The 16034-nt window shown below is 39.0% G+C and overlaps 2 protein-coding genes across 31 annotated transcripts in view; one reads left to right on the top strand and one right to left on the bottom strand.

The window, feature by feature from the left end:
* The window catches only part of DOK5 (docking protein 5), a 1081787-nt gene that overhangs the window by 1036455 nt on the left and 29298 nt on the right, over positions 1 to 16034 (top strand). The gene's annotated exons all lie outside the window — the stretch shown is intronic.
* Positions 1678 to 16034, bottom strand: part of CBLN4 (cerebellin 4 precursor) — a gene marked incomplete at its 5' end in the record, with an annotated part of 575839 nt that continues 561482 nt past the window's right edge. For 13 of the 23 annotated variants that reach the window (XR_013824137.1, XR_013824138.1, XR_013824139.1 and 10 more), the window contains one exon: positions 6333 to 10957. Of the gene's footprint in view, positions 2342 to 3471; positions 4135 to 6332; positions 10958 to 16034 lie in introns of those variants that run through there. The other 10 variants (XR_013824134.1, XR_013824136.1, XR_013824144.1 and 7 more) reach the window with 10 other exon arrangements.

Below are 16034 nucleotides of genomic sequence, written 5' to 3'. Positions count from 1 at the left end.
CGTTCTTAATCCCCTCTCCTCATGCACCAGGAAACAAAGAGGGAAGAAAAAGTCTCTTGCCTCTTGGGCAGGTCCAGACCTTTCCCCGGACTCCCTCCCGGCTAGCCGCGGCGCACTAACGCCCTGCAGGCTGTGTTCACGCCACCAACCTCAGTCCTCTCCCGGCGCTCCATCCGACAGAAGCCGGAGCCTCAGCTCCCAGCCCCGCCCGCCCCGTCGGGGGAGCAGACAAGCCTCTCGACTGGTGAGTGCTGGTCGGCCCTGATCCTCTGCACTGGAATCTCTCCGCTTTGCCCTCCGCACCCCTGTTGCTGTGCTCTCCTCCACGTCTCCGAAGCTCCCCCACTCCGCCACCCGCAGTCTCCGCCCGCGAAGGGGCTTCCTAGTGTGTGGACACTTTTCCTCCTTCACAGCTCCTTCCCGCTGGTGCAGGACCCGTCCCTATCCTTTGTCTCTGTTTATTTTTTTTCTTTTGCCCTAACCAGGTACGTGGGGGGTTCCTTGCCTTTTGGGAGGTCTGAGGTCTTCTGCCAGCGTTCCGTAGGTGCTCCGTAGGAGTTGTTCCACACGTAGATGTATTTCTGGTGTATCTGTGGGGAGGAAGGTGATCTCCAAGTCTTACTCTTCCGCCATCTTCTGTTTCTAGATTTTTTGATGATGGCCATTGTGACGGTATGAGATGATATCTCATTGTAGTTTTGATTTGCATTTCTCTAATGATTAATGATGTTGAGCATTCTTTCATGTGTTTGTTGGCAGTCTGTATATCTTCTTTGGAGAAATGTCTTATTTAGGTCTTCTGCCCATTTTTGGATTGGGTTCTTTGTTTTTTTGTTATTGAGCTGCATGAGCTGCTTATAAATTTTGGAGATTAATCCTTTGTCAGTTGCTTCATTTGCAAATATTTTCTCCCATTCTGAGGGTTGTCTTTTGGTCCTGTTTGTTTATGGTTTCCTTTGCTGTGCAAAAGCTTTGAAGTTTCATTAGGTCCCATTTGTTTATTTTTGTTTTTCTTTCCATTTCTCTAGGAAGTGGGTCAAAAAGGATCTTGCTGTGATTTATGTCAGAGTGTTCTGCCTATGTTTTCCTCTAAGAGTTTGATAGTTTCTGGCCTTACATTTAGGTCTTTAATCCATTTTGAGCTTATTTTTGTGTATGGTATTAGGGAGTGATCTAATCTCATACTTTCACATGTAGCTGTCCAGTTTTCCCAGCACCACTTATTGAAGAGTGTCCTTTCTCCACTGTGCATTCCTGCCACCTTTATCAAAGATAAGGTGACCATATGTGTGTGGGTTTATCTCTGGGCTTTCTATCCTGTTCCATTGATCTATCTTTCTGTTTTTGTGCCAGTACCATTACTCCTCACTTTCTTGTCCAAGAATTGGCAAACTAAGGCCAAATTCAGCCTGCTGACTGTTCTTGCAAATAAAGTTTTATTGGCACACAGCCACCCCATTCATTTACAGTACGTATTTTCTATGCCTGCTTTTGCTCTGCAACTACAGAGTTGAGTAGTGGAGATAGGGCTGCTGCACAGCCCATAAAGATTAGAACATTTATTATCTGGCTTTTAAAAAAATTTCTCCATTTTATTCCGATATGTACTAAATATGCAATATGCTTTACATAACTCTAAATACATCTAACATTTTCTTCTAACACAGTATTTTGTTGCGTTAGTTGCTCCTGTATAACAAAGTGAATCAGCTATACGTATACATATAAAAACAGTGGTTAGATGCCATGAAGTAGGTAGCAATGCCTTAACTGTATGCACGTTGTCAGGCCCCAGGGCCTCTTCCATCCTTGTCAAGGGGAGTGCTAACCTTCTCTCCTTTCATACAACACTGTTATCTGGCTTTTTACAGAAGTAGTTTGCCAGTCCCTGCTCTTGTCATATTGGCCTCCTCTCTGCCCCAAGATCAGGCCAGTCCTTTTCTCTTGCTTTAATCCTCCCCAAATGCTACTCCTGTTGCCTGGAGTCACTTTCCCTGTATCTTCCTGTGGGGACTCTTGCTCATCTTTCAGGCCTTGCTTCCAATGTCATTTCGCTCAGGGAACTCCGCTGAGCATCCCAGCTAAGCAGTCCTAACTTCATTCCTTGACCTCGTTGTTGTATGTGTTTATGTACTTTTTTGCATCGCCAGGCCTAGAATGGAGCTCCCCATTGGTAAGGATGGATGGTATCTATTCATTCATCTCTCACACCCAAGGTCTAGCAGACTATCTGTCATGGAGCAGATGCTCATATAACAAATGAACATTCTAGAAGAAATTCAGCAGAAGATAAACTGTAGCCAGGAATCTTCTCTCTGACTTACTCCAGGAAAGCTCTTTCCTGTTTAAAATGAGAAATACTCTTTTTAGAACCACCGTTACCTACAGATACAAAACTAGAGTTAAAAATATATTTATAGTTGTAGGAACAGATGTGATTAAGCTGTTGTTCAAAAGGATTAAGCTGAGCAGAAGCAAGAAGAACTACAATCCTGCAACCTGTGGAACAAAAAACACATTCACAGAAAGATAGACAAGATGAAAAGGCACAGGGGCTATGTACCAGATGAAGGAAGAAGATAAAACCCCAGAAAAACAACTAAATGAAATAGAGACAGGCAATCTTCCAGAAAAAGAATTCAGAATAATGATAGTGAAGATGATCCAGGACCTTAGAAAAAGAATGGAGGCAAAGATCGAGAAGATGAAAGAAATGGTTAACAAAGATCTGGAAGAATTAAAGAACAAACAAACAGAGATGAACAATACAATAACTGAAATGAAAAATACACTGGAAGGAATCAATAGCAGAATAACTGAGGCAGAAGAATGGATAAGTGAGCTGGAAGACAGAATGGTGGAATTCACTGCTGCGGAACAGAATAAAGAAAAAAGAATGAAAAGTAATGAAGACAGCCTAAGAGACCTCTAGGACAACATTAAACGCAACAACATTCGCATTATAGGGGTCCAAGAAGGAGAAGAGAGAACGGACCCGAGAAAATACTTGAAGAGATTATAGTCGAAAACTTCCCTAACATGGGAAAGGAAATAGTCACCCAAGTCCAGGAAGCGCAGAGAGTCCCATACATGATAAGCCCAAGGAGAAACACGCTGAGACACATAGTAATCAAACTGGCAAAAATTAAAGACAAAGAAAAATTATTGAAAGCAGCAACGGAAAAAGGACAAATAACATACAAGGGAACTTCCATAAGGTTAACAGCCGATTTCTCAGCAGAAACTCTACAAGCCAGAAGGGAGTGGCAAGACATACTTAAAGTGATGAAAGGGAAGAACCTACAAGCAAGATTACTCTACCCGGCAAGGACCTCATTCAGATTCGATGGAGAAATCAAAAGCTTTACAGACAAGCAAAAGCTAAGAGAATTCAGCACCACCGAACCAGCTCTACAACAAATGCTAAAGGAACTTCTCTAAGTGAGAAACATAAGAGAAGAAAAGGACCTACAAAAACAAACCCATAACAATTAAGAAAATGGTAATAAGAACATACATGTCAATAATTACCTTAGGGCTTCCCTGGTGGCGCAGTGGTTGAGAGTCCATCTGCCAATGCAGGGGACACGGGTTCGTGCTCCGGTCCGGGAAGATCCCACATGCTGTGGAGCGGCTGGTCCCGGGAGCCATGGCCACTGAGCCTGCACGTCCGGAGCCTGTGCTCCGCGATGGGAGAGGCCAAAACAGTGAGAGGCCTGTGTACCGCAAAATGAAAAAATAATAATAATTACCTTAAACGTGAATGGATTAAATGCTCCAACCAAAAGACACAGGCTTGCTGAATGGATGCAAAAACAAGACCCATATATGCTGTCTACAAGAGACCCACTTCAGACCTAGGGACACATACAGACTGAAAGTGAGGGGACAAAAAAGCTATTCCATGCAAATAGAAATCAAAAGAAAGCTGGGGCTTCCCTGGTGGCGCAGTGGTTGAGAGTCCACCTGCTGTTGCAGGGGACACGGGTTCGTGCGCTGGTCCAGGAAGATCCCACATGCCGCAGAGTGGCTGGGCCCGTGAGCCATGGCCACTGAGCCTGCGCGTCTGGAGCCTGCTCATCCGGAGCCTGTGCTCCGCAACGGGAGAGGCCACAACAGTGAGACGCCCGCGTACTGCAAAAAAAAAAAAAGAAAGCTGGAGTAGCAATACTCATATCAGATAAAGAATGTTACAAGAGATAAGAAAGGACACTACATAATGATCAAGGGATCAGTCCAAGAGGAAGCTATAACAATTATAAATATTTATGCACCCAACATAGCACCTCAATACATAAGGCAACTGCTAAAAGCAGAAATCGACAGTAACACAGTAACAGTCAGGGACTTTAACACCTCACTTACACCAATGGACAGATCATCCAAACAGAAAATTAGTAAGGAAACATAAGCTTTAAATGACATGATAGACCAGATAGATTTGATTGATATTTATAGGACATTCCATCCAAAAACAGCAGATTACACCTTCTTCTCGAGTGCTCATGGAACATTCTCCAGGATAGATCACATCTTGGGTCACAAATCAAGCCTCAGTAAATTTAAGAAAATTGAAGTCATATCAAGCATCTTTTCTGACCACAATGCTATGAGGCTGGAAATCAATTACAGGGAAAAAAAATGTAAAAAACACAAACACATGGAGGCTAAACAATACGTTACTAAATAACCAAGAGATCACTGAAGAAATCAAAGAAGAAATCAAAAAATACCTAGAGACAAATGCCAATGAAAACACAATGATCCAAAACCTATGGGATGCAGCAAAAGCAGTTCTAAGAGAGAAGTTTATAGCAATACAATCCTACCTCAAGAAAAAAGAAAAATCTCAAATAAACAATCCAACGTTACACCTAAAGGAACTAGAGAAAGAAGAACAAACAAAACCCAAAGTTAGCAGAAGCAAAGAAATCATAAAGACCAAAGGAGAAAGAAATGAAATAGAAACAAAGAAAACAATAGCAACAATCAATAAAACTAAAAGGTGGTTCTTTGAGAAGATTAAAAAAATTGATAAGCCATTAGCCAGACTCATCAAGAAAAAGAGGGAGAGGACTCAAATCAATAAAATTAGAAATGAAAAAGGAGAAGTTACAACAGACACCCCAGAAATACAAAGCATCCTAAGAGACTACTACAAGCAACTCTATGCCAATAAAATGGACAACATGGAAGAAATGGACAAATTCTTAGAAAGGTATAACCTTCCAAGACTGAACCAGGAAGAAACAGATAATATGAACAGACCAATCACAAGTAATGAAATTGAAACTGTAATTCAAAATCTTCCAACAAACAAAAGTCCAGGACCAGATGGCTTCACAGGTGAATTCTATCAAATGTTTAGAGAAGAGCTAACACCTATCCTTCTCAAACTCTTCCAAAAAATTGCAGAGGAAGGAACACTCCCAAACTCATTCTATGAGGCCACAATCATCCTGATACCAAAACCAGACAATGATACTACAAAAAAAGAAAATTACAGACCAATATCACTGATGAATATAGATGCAAAAATCCTCAACAAAATACTAGCAAACAGAATCCAACAGCACATTAAAAGGATCATATACCATGATCAAGTGGGATTTATCCCAGGGATGCAAGGATTCTTCAATATATGCAAATCAATCAATGTGATACACCATACTAACAAACTGAAGAAGAAAAACCATATGATCATCTCAATAGATGAAGAAAAAGCTTTTGACAAAATTCAACATCCATTTATAATAAAAAACTCTCCAGAAAGTGGGCATAGAGGGAACCTACTTCAACATAATGAGGCCATATACGACAAACAAACAGCAAACATCATTCTCAATGGTGAAAAACTGAAGGCATTTCCTCTAAGATCAGGAACAAGACAAAGATGTGCACTCTCACCACTATTATTCAACATAGTTTTGGAAGTCCTAGCCATGGCAATCAGGGAAGGAAAATAAATAAAAGGAATAAAAATTGGAAAAGAAGTAAAACTGTCACTGTTTGCAGATGACATGATACTATACCTAGACAATCCTAAAGATGCCACCAGAAAACTACTAGAGCTAATCAATGAATTTGGTAAAGTTGCAAGATACAAAATTAATGCACAGAAATCTCTTGCATTCCCATACACTAATGATGAAAAATCTGAGAGAGAAATTAAGGAAACACTCCCATTTACCATTGCAATGAAAAGAATAAAATACCTAGGAATAAACCTACCTAGGGAGATAAAAGACCTGTATGCAGAAATCTATAAGACACTGATGAAAGAAATTAAAGATGATACCAACAGATGGAGAGATATACCATGTTCTTGGATTGGAAGAATCAATATTGTGTAAATGACTATACTACCCAAAGCAATCTACAGATTCAATGCAATCCCTATCAAATTACCAATGGCATTTTTTACAGAACTAGAACAAAAAATCTTAAAATTTGTATGGAGACACAAAAGACCCCGAATAGCCAAAGCAGTCTTGAGGGAAAAAAACGGAGCTAGAGGAATCAGACTCCCTGACTTCAGACTATACTACAAAGCTACAGTAATCAAGACAATATGGTACTGTCACAAAAACAGAAGTATAGATCAATGGAACAGGATAGAAAGCCCAGAGATCAACCCACGCATATATGATCACCTAATCTTTGATAAAGGATGCAAGAGTATACAATGAAGAAAAGAGAGCCTCTTCAATAAGTGGTGCTGGGAAAACTGGACAGCTATATGTAAAAAATGAAATTAGAACACTCCCTAACACTGTATACAAAAATAAACTCAAAATAGATTAAAGAGGGCTTCCCTGGTGGCGCAGTGGTTGAGAGTCTGCTTGCCGATGCAGCGGACACAGGTTCGTGCCCCGGTCCGGGAAGTCCCACATGCCGCAGAGCGGCTGGGCCCGTGAGCCATGGCTGCTGAGCCTGCGCGTCCGGAGCCTGTGCTCCGCAACGGGAGAGGCCACAACAGTGAGAGGCCCGCGTACCGCAAAAAAAAGAAACTGTCTCTCATACAAAGAACGCTGGCCATCAGGTTTTTCACAAAAGCACTCAAAAAAAAAAACCCATGAAAAACCAAAGCTTAAGGTTGTATTTATTCTAATAAGTTGGTACTGCAGGATTCAGAGTGATTTTCTTTCATGCCTTTTAGCAATAGCAAGCAACAAAAACAATCTTGTCATGGCACATCCTTCATCAAGAGAGCCAGTGAAAAACCCTCTGTATTTATGTGTCCTTATGTTTAAGATGATTTTAAATATAGGCATCATTGACATAGGAATGTCAGCTGTCCAGCTGTCTTTCATACACAAGGAACCTCACAGTTTAAAGATTCTATGCAGACTACTCATTCGTTTAAAAAGAAAGAAAGAAAAGAAAGTCAGATTGGTTAAATTGGCAACATCGAACTGGTATCTCGACATCAGAACACAAAGTCAAAGGCAAAGGTGCCAGGCCATCCCAGGCACTTCCACCTTCTCAGCTTGTATAGGATGGAGCATGTTTCCTTTCATAATTATTCACAGCTTAGGCATGTAGCTTAAGTGCCTACGACTTGCTTGGAAGCCAGGAGGAACCGGTTGGGCTGGGAGGGCTGTAAGATCAAGCCGTTTATGATTGTTCTTGGGAATTAGCTGATAAATAATGTACGTAGCATCCCACTGATTCAAGGAGCACCGGTTTGATCTTAGAAATTCTCTTACTGAATTTTTGTAAACAGATCTGAAATGATTTCTGAGAGACTGCATGCTTTTCTGTGCATTTTATTTAATACATAGGCACACGTAGGTAGTCTGATAAAGGCATGTGTGTTTGTGTTATTTCTTTTTCTTTTCAATTGGACACTATTTTTACCTCAAAGTAGTTTTAACCACAGACAGATGAAAAGTGTGCTCTTGGGTTGCTCTTGTGGTTTGATCTGAAATAAAAATAATGAATTGCCTTGTCCTATGTAAATCTGATTTTTTAACATAGTGAAATATACTCATATTCAAAAATACGGCATTATGATTCTAACAGTTACATTATACACCTGAAATCTCTGGTGATATTGATGGAAAGGAAAAGTACTAAAGAAAAAAGGTTTGAGAAAACTGGGTATGAAATTCTGAAATGATGCATAATCTCATAGACAAGAGCTCGGTACACCAGGCTGTGAACAGGGAATAGTTACTTCCGATTAACATGTCGACAAGATGTCATTCATATGTTCTCTGGGCTGCAACCGACAGGCCATTTACTGGGGTTACATCTGAATTGTTCAAATGAGGAATCAGAGTCAACTAAGGCATTTTAACGCATTTCATGTACGCAATATTTTCCAGAAAGCACACTCACGCACCCTGCAGTGGATCTCCAGATGAAGGGCACACCCCGCAGAGCAGCACATGCCTCCACGCAACAGCACTTAGTCTCTGCCAAAGGAAGATGGCACAGATGAACGAACTGGATCTAAAACTTTACTAATGAGATACTTTACATTCTGGTTTTCAGACTAAATGTTCTAAGGTTGATGTATTTTATACTCAAGGTACCTTTTAATTCAGACTCACCACATTTTAAGTGCTGAATGTCCACGTGGGGCTAGTACCTAGCATATCAGACAACACAGGTCGAAAAAACTCTAGGTCATCGTTCCTGAAAGAAAAGCTTCATCTGTTAAAAAATAATAATGTAATAAGAGTAGCAGTAATAATAACAACGGCTAACACCGGTATGGTGCTTATTATGTGTCCTGTTCTAAGCACTTCACAGGTATGAATTCATTTACTCTTCACAAGTATGCTATGAGGATAGCAACATGCCTAACAGATGAAGAACATAAGACAAAAAGGAAGGTTCGTACTTGTCCAAGGCCACAACGAAACCAGAATCTCAGAACATACTAAAGAATCCAGGATGGAAGAGAGATGGAAAGGAAATGGACTAATTGCCTCATTTTCCTACAAAAGGAGTCAGTGAATATTATTTTCTTCTGAGGTTGTTGATACATGTAGGATTCAAATATGCTAATTCAAGAAATAAAAGTAGCATTAAGATACTTCCAAAATGCTGGAGGGGATACATGTGGGAAAATATTGATATTAGAAAAGAGAAGGATACAGCAAGGAGACAGACTGAGCCTATACTGATGACAGAAATAAGAACAGTGAATGTCTCAACCACAGTAAATAGATTTCATATTAATCAAGAAGACTTTCAGAGTTAGTCAAAAAATTAAAATATATTGTACTATAAAATATATAGTAAAACAAAGTGACTCAAGTTTTTTGTTTTAAATAGAAGGATGGGAAAAATATGCCAGAGAAATAGAAAAAACAAACAAACTTGGGATCAGAGCATCAGGCCTGATATCACTGACTGCAGTTTAAAGAAGGAAAGCACTAAACAAAGGGAAAAGTCAAGTTTGTGATTTAAAATAGAAAAGAACTATATATACTAAATTACGGAGCACTGAAATGTATAAAACAGTGTTCTCCAAATTTTAGTAATTCACATTCTTGTTCCATGAGTTTTTGCTACATCTTCATAAAATTTATAATATACTTAATATGATTTCTTTAAATTGAATTTTTTAAATTAAAAACAGAAGCTCTACATCACTATCAAAAATACAAAACCAATTTCTAGTGCTATAAAAAAAGGTTACTATTAAACAAACCAAAACATTAGTGAATTTCCGTAGCTGCTATTGTCACTGAAGAAACAGGAGGAAATAGCACCCTCAAACTGGATGATAAAGGGGTTTTGAAAAAAGACTGTTTACAAACCTGTGGGCTGGTGGGGCAAGTTTAGAAATCAACAAGGAATAGTGCAGTGCCATGGAGATAGCAACAGCTGGGAGCAGTTACCAGGCCTTGACCAGACAGAGCAAAGAAATGGAGTGATAACTAGACACAGAATGAACAGCTCTAGGGGGAGGACCAAAAGATAGGAGCTACTGCATTTGGTGATGGAATGAAGCCAACCCGAAGTAACCCAGCAGAAAAGGAGCCAGGGAAACAAAGACCCTTACTTCACAATTCTCCAGTCTCTTGCCATTGCCCTGTTGGTGGGATCCAACAGAAAGACAAAGGACAAGGAAATCAGATTATTCAAGACATACTGATCACCTCCTAGGGCAGAGATCAAAGGAAAGAGGGGTGGAGAACATATGCACGTGGGCAAACAAGATGCACAGAACATCTCCATATTCTGCTTAATATTCTCACCTGAGTGGTTCTTCTCTATTATCACATGGAATTAGCGGAGTTAGCAGAGTCATAAAAATATGCTACCACCACTGAGTTGAGATTTTCTTCTATCATAATGAAAGCTTGAAGACAAATGAAAAATAACATCCTCACCACGTAATCCAATGTTATTCATACTATGTCCTTTAAAACATCTTACTGTTTAAACCATCTTACATCACGTTTTAAGAATTCCACACCTTGGAGTATGTATTAAGCCTTTGAGATATAGCAAGGGCACAAAAATCATATAAGTATACTAGTCATTGGAAGCATCATGAGAACATTCCATCCTTAACAAATCATAAAATTATAGAAGAAAAGTTAAATATAGACAAATCTGAATAACAGAGTCCATAGGTATAGAATTTAAATATTGCTATAAAAAGATACAAGATGTAGCTAGCTGCTTCTTAAGTGTGCATAGGTTATTTACAAATACTGATCATAAGTTAGACTCAAAGCAAATTCAAAATTCAAAAAAAATAGAAATAAGATATAGTCAGCCACAGTTCCCAACAATAATGCAGTACACCCAGAAATACATAACAACTGAAGAAACCAAATCTCTCAAACGCTGGAAATTTAAAAGAAAATATTTTTTAATATTAAGTACCTCTTAGGTCACAGAGACAATCAAAAGTACAGTTGCTGCATCAGTAGAACATGATGATACTGAAAGCTCTCCATATAAAGTGTAGGATGATGCCAAAGATTTCCTAAAAAAAAAAAAGCAAAACAGAAAAGGCAAAATCATAAACATTTTCCTTACCCAAAAAGAGAAAGAACAAAAATGGACAGCATGTGCAACATAAAAACATAAGAAAAAGAGCTCAAAGAAAAAGTTAAGGCAAGCTGAACAATAGAATTAATACACATAAAAACAAACTCATTTATAGGAAAGCAGAAAAAGTAGAAATGACAAGTGCATGAAATAATTGAAAAGAAAAATTGAGTTAATACATATAAAAGCACTCATTCATGTACTGGGAAACAGAAAAAAATTGATAAATACATAAAAATAATTCTTTGAATGAATAACAAACTACTTTATTAATAAAAAAGGATACATTAACATCCAAACCTAAGGATGTGAAAAATGGAACTTACTAAAAGGATTCTAAAAGAATATTTCCTCTAATATATGCTAATAAATTTGAGAATGTGAATAGACCATTTTCTATAAATATAAAAGTACTGTACTACAAATTGACTCAACAGAAGATAGAATACTTGAACAGACCCAAAACGAAGGAAGAAATTGAGAAAATTGTCAAAGATCTGCATCTCAGTAAAGTTCCAGACAATTTCATGCTTGAATTCATTCAAACCTTCAAGAAACAGATAATTCATGAGCTTTTTAAATTGTCCTAAAGCATAAAGTTAGAATTAATGCTTCCTAATTCTTTTCACAAAACCACAATAGCATAAATACCTAAGCTTGACAGGGATAGCACTGAAAACAAAACCTATAAACCAAAGCCATGAATATTGATTCAAGAGTCATAGAGTTTCAGCCAGCAGAATCCACATTACATTTAAAAAATAATACACTGAACTAAGTGAGGTTTAGTTCAGATAGTCAAGAACAATTCAATGTTAGAAAAATACCATTTCAATTCAGCATATAAATAGGCAGAAAAGAAAATAATAAAATAATATGGTTATCCATATAACCGTAAGTGCCAAAAACTTACCTGGTAGATTTCAGCAGCCAATTCTATGTTTATTAATATAAAAACATAATGTCATTTACTATAAAGCAGATCTAGCTGCTAAAATTTTAACGAGATACAAATAAACTCTCAATCAATTACTAAAGAATGAATCACGATAATTTGTTTCCATATCAACAGCTTTCAGTTTTGACAGGAGAGCATCACTTGCTTCTGGAAGAACAAGGGAAGCCTGAATAGGAAAGGGTGGACTTCAGAATTTAACAAACACAGGCGCAAATACGGTTCAGCCAGGTATTAGCAGGGTGATCATGACCAATTATATAATCTGCCCAGGTCCCAGAGTTTTTTTTTTTTTTTTTTGCGGTACGCGGGCCTCTCACTGTTGTGGCCTCTCCCGTTGCGGAGCACAGGCTCCCGGACGCACAGGCTCAGCGGCCATGGCTCACGGGCCCAGCCACTCCGCAGCATGTGGGATCTTCCCGGACCGGGGCGCGAACCCGCGTCCCCTGCATCGGCAGGTGGACTCTCAACCACTGCGCCACCAGGGAAGCCCAGGTCCCAGAGTTTTTTAAAGCGACATGAGGGCAATAAATCACATCTTGCCAAGTCACTCTGAGGAGTACAAATATTCAGACTAGTCAGTACACAGTAGGTGTTCAAAAACTTCTCTCTTCAGTGCCCTTGTTGCCAGCTCTGGTACTAATAATTTGCACGATTTGCATTTGAATCTGAGCTTACATGGGAAGTATTTTCTTAGAAGACTCACCCGCCCACTACCTCTGTTTAGAGAGAAAGCATCACAGGTTACTGTATTTTCCCATTATAAAATAATTCTTGCTTGTTTGGAAAAATTGGGGAAAAAATGAAAATACACAATATAGAGTTAAAGTTTCTCATCATTCTCTCTCATTGGCATCGGCTCATACTTGGAATTGTAATTTTAAATAACATTTTAAAATAGAACTTTAAAGTCTTCAGTAGAAAAGAACTTAAATTGAAAACCTCATTCCACATGTAATTTTACAGCTACCCATCCATTTTCCAACATCAGAACTTGCAGCGTTTTTGATCTGATCAAAAGTCATATACTATGAACTACAGTCTGTCAATTTTTATAAACTCGTATCATTGGTCAAATGTGGAAATGGTTCAAGACCATTTCAACGCCTTTCAGTGTCTCTTACCGGTAGCTCACTCAACAACCATTATCAAGTAGGAAGGACAACAGACACAATGGCTGGAATAGAATCCTGCCTGATGCCATGGGGTAAAGCTTCATTATTTATGAATCTAACAAAAAGTGAAGTGAAAGTTGGACACTTTCCAGTTAATTTCATCAATGTAGACAACTCAACTGTATATTTGAGTTCCTCTGTGGCAAGTAACACAAATGAATTCTTGTGTCTCCTTGAACCTTGAATTATCTGGTGAAACTGTCCATACAGCTGAGATTAACCACATAATGGCCAACATTCCAGTTTCCACTGGGCTGTTGAAAACTTCACTACACCGATAGTACCCCAAGGCTTTTGTCTGTTCAACCTTTTTATGTTGCCTATAGTTAAAGTTGGCTGCAATTAAACACAAGATTGTCTAAAAAGCCCATTATTGTCCTTGTTTAGCTGCCTAATTTCCTTCCATTTATATGTTCTTAGAGCCTTTCCAAACGACTTTTTCCTAGCTAATTTGGGAAACACACTTTACAAAGAGCAGGTAATTTTAAAAGCATCATTCTAATGTTGGTCTTTCATTATTTCTCTAATAAGCAACATAATTGGTACAGGCTGAGGCCACCTACAGATCAACCTTTAGACAAACCTTGTATATTCAAGTTATAAAACTTCTTCCTGAGCCCAACTGCATTCTCTAGGGGAAAATTTGAGAAAGAATATAAAGTTGTAAGATTTCTTTTTCCTTGCTTCCATCGCCCCCCGACTCCAACCCCTGTAAAACATCATTTATCAGTTCATGTCCTGGAGAAGCAGACATAATTGCAGGAGCTCTAAGAAATAAAGGGAAGAATCCGTCACATCCTATTTTTATCAACTTTGTTTTGAAAGCTTTCGATGTGTAACTTCTTTTATTAAATGATTTTATGCATATGTTCTCTACGAGAGGAGAATAAGATGCATGTATGCTGTCTGCTGTATCTAGGGTGTCATTTGGAGAATCAACCTCAACTAAATCTAATTAATTCCCTTTCAACTAGAAAAGCATGAAAGTGGTCCATAAAATAAAACTTTATTTTACTTGTAAGTCAATTACATTGTAAGTCACAGAAAAAATATTAAATGGGTAGGACAGAGACATCCTACATGCACCATGAACTGCCATGCAAAGAGGTTGACTAGTAGTGGACTGATTTTTAAATCCACATTCAAGTGTTATCCAAACTGTCGTTCCACCATTGAACTAATACCATTGTGTCCAACGGAGACACAATCTCATGCTGAAAAGACCTCCTTGTGTAGAATGCAGGATGAAGCGTTCATACAAACCAGTCATCCAAGGGAACAGACAAGACAGGGATTCTCTTAAATTCAGATAACAAGCCTGATCTGAAATTGTGGCTAAAAACAACACTCATGATTTTTATAGACATTGTGATCTTTCATAGGGTTCTGGGAAATAACCCCATAAAATAATCCCAAGGGAATGGGATACTGGAATTGGTCAGGTCCAAGTCACACAATCCCTCCAGGAACTAAGGGTGGAGTCAACTTCCCCCAAAGCACCTGGGCCAAGAGTCACGAGAGGGCATCGCAGAGGAATACAGCACATTGTTAATGTTATCAAAAGTGGGGTCCAGCTACTCACCACTCAAAAGCCAATAAAGAGGCAAGGTTGGTGGAAAGGAAAATTTGCTTTATAAGCAGCCGGCAACCCGGGCCGGGGGTGGGGGCCAGGGGTGGACTCATGTCCAAAGGCCACCTCCCCCCCCCCCCCCCCCCCACTGACAATCAATGGGCAAGAGCTTTTATAGATGGAGGGAGGGGGCTACATGCAGAAAAAGGCACAGGCAGCTGTGACGGTCATCTTGAAACTGGTCCTGCGGTGGTCTGACCAGCGTCATCTTGATTGTTTTAGGTACGGTTAATCTTGAGTTCCAGGGTCGGTTTATTCTTGTTTCTTTGAGGCCAGTTCTCGGAATTGTGGCAGCTTATGTCATGGCTACAGGCTGGTCATCGTGTAGTTAAATTCTTCCACCTGTTGGGGGTTTCAGTATCTACAAAACAGCTCAAAGGCCATGGCTCAGAATATGATCTCTAGCCCTTGAGGAGGAACTAAAAGGTCCTTGACTTTAATGACTAAACTAATATTATTTGGCCTTGTTTGACTGTTTTCCTTTGCTTCTGCATTTTCTCACTTCTCTAATTAACCTTATTCTTTGACTAAAGTTTTTCTACAAACAAAAGGCAGGCGGAGGACATGGGAGGGAAGGACCTTAGGGTGCTGCTCTGTTTCATTAACAGAAGAAACGGGAGTGGATGCAGGTAGCATAAACAGACTTCTACTATCTCAGACCCTCTAAAATTGTTCCCTTGATTAAAAGTAGTAATGGATATTTTCGTTCTTAGATATTACTTCTCTCTCCACGGCACTTTAGTGGAACTAGTCTATTTTATAAGATTAAATGAAACAGCTTTCTAGTAATAGTTCTCTTATTTATCGTGAAAGTATTATTGAAGGCATTTTTGGGTATATCTCACACTTCCCTTTGTTTTACAGAATCCACATGAGAACTTTTTATCTGCTGTTAACATCAGTTACTGTTATGATTCTTCTGAGAAATACGCTCAATTCTGTCTTCTGGAAACTGTAACTTGTGTGACTAATTATGTTTCCTAATGTTTCCTTATTTTTACCTCTGAGAGAATATAGGGCTCTACCCTTAGCAAACCAATGTACAGAAAACATACACTGGATGATGATGATGATGATGACTGTTATTATATAGGTTCACTTTTTTCTTTCCTGTCTACTTGTAATTTGAATTAGTTCAGTGCATTTTATATATTCTTATAAGGTACAACTCATATTTCCCAGAACAAAGAGTGATATAAATATATCAGGAGTAACAAAGTCAGTAGCTTATAGGAGCCAAGCAAGTGATGGA

This window comes from Stenella coeruleoalba, assembly GCF_951394435.1.
Source record: "Stenella coeruleoalba genome assembly, chromosome: 15".
Lineage (NCBI taxonomy): Eukaryota > Metazoa > Chordata > Mammalia > Artiodactyla > Delphinidae > Stenella > Stenella coeruleoalba.
Note: the sequence above shows the minus strand (reverse complement) of the source record. Positions and strands in the feature narration are given on the sequence as shown.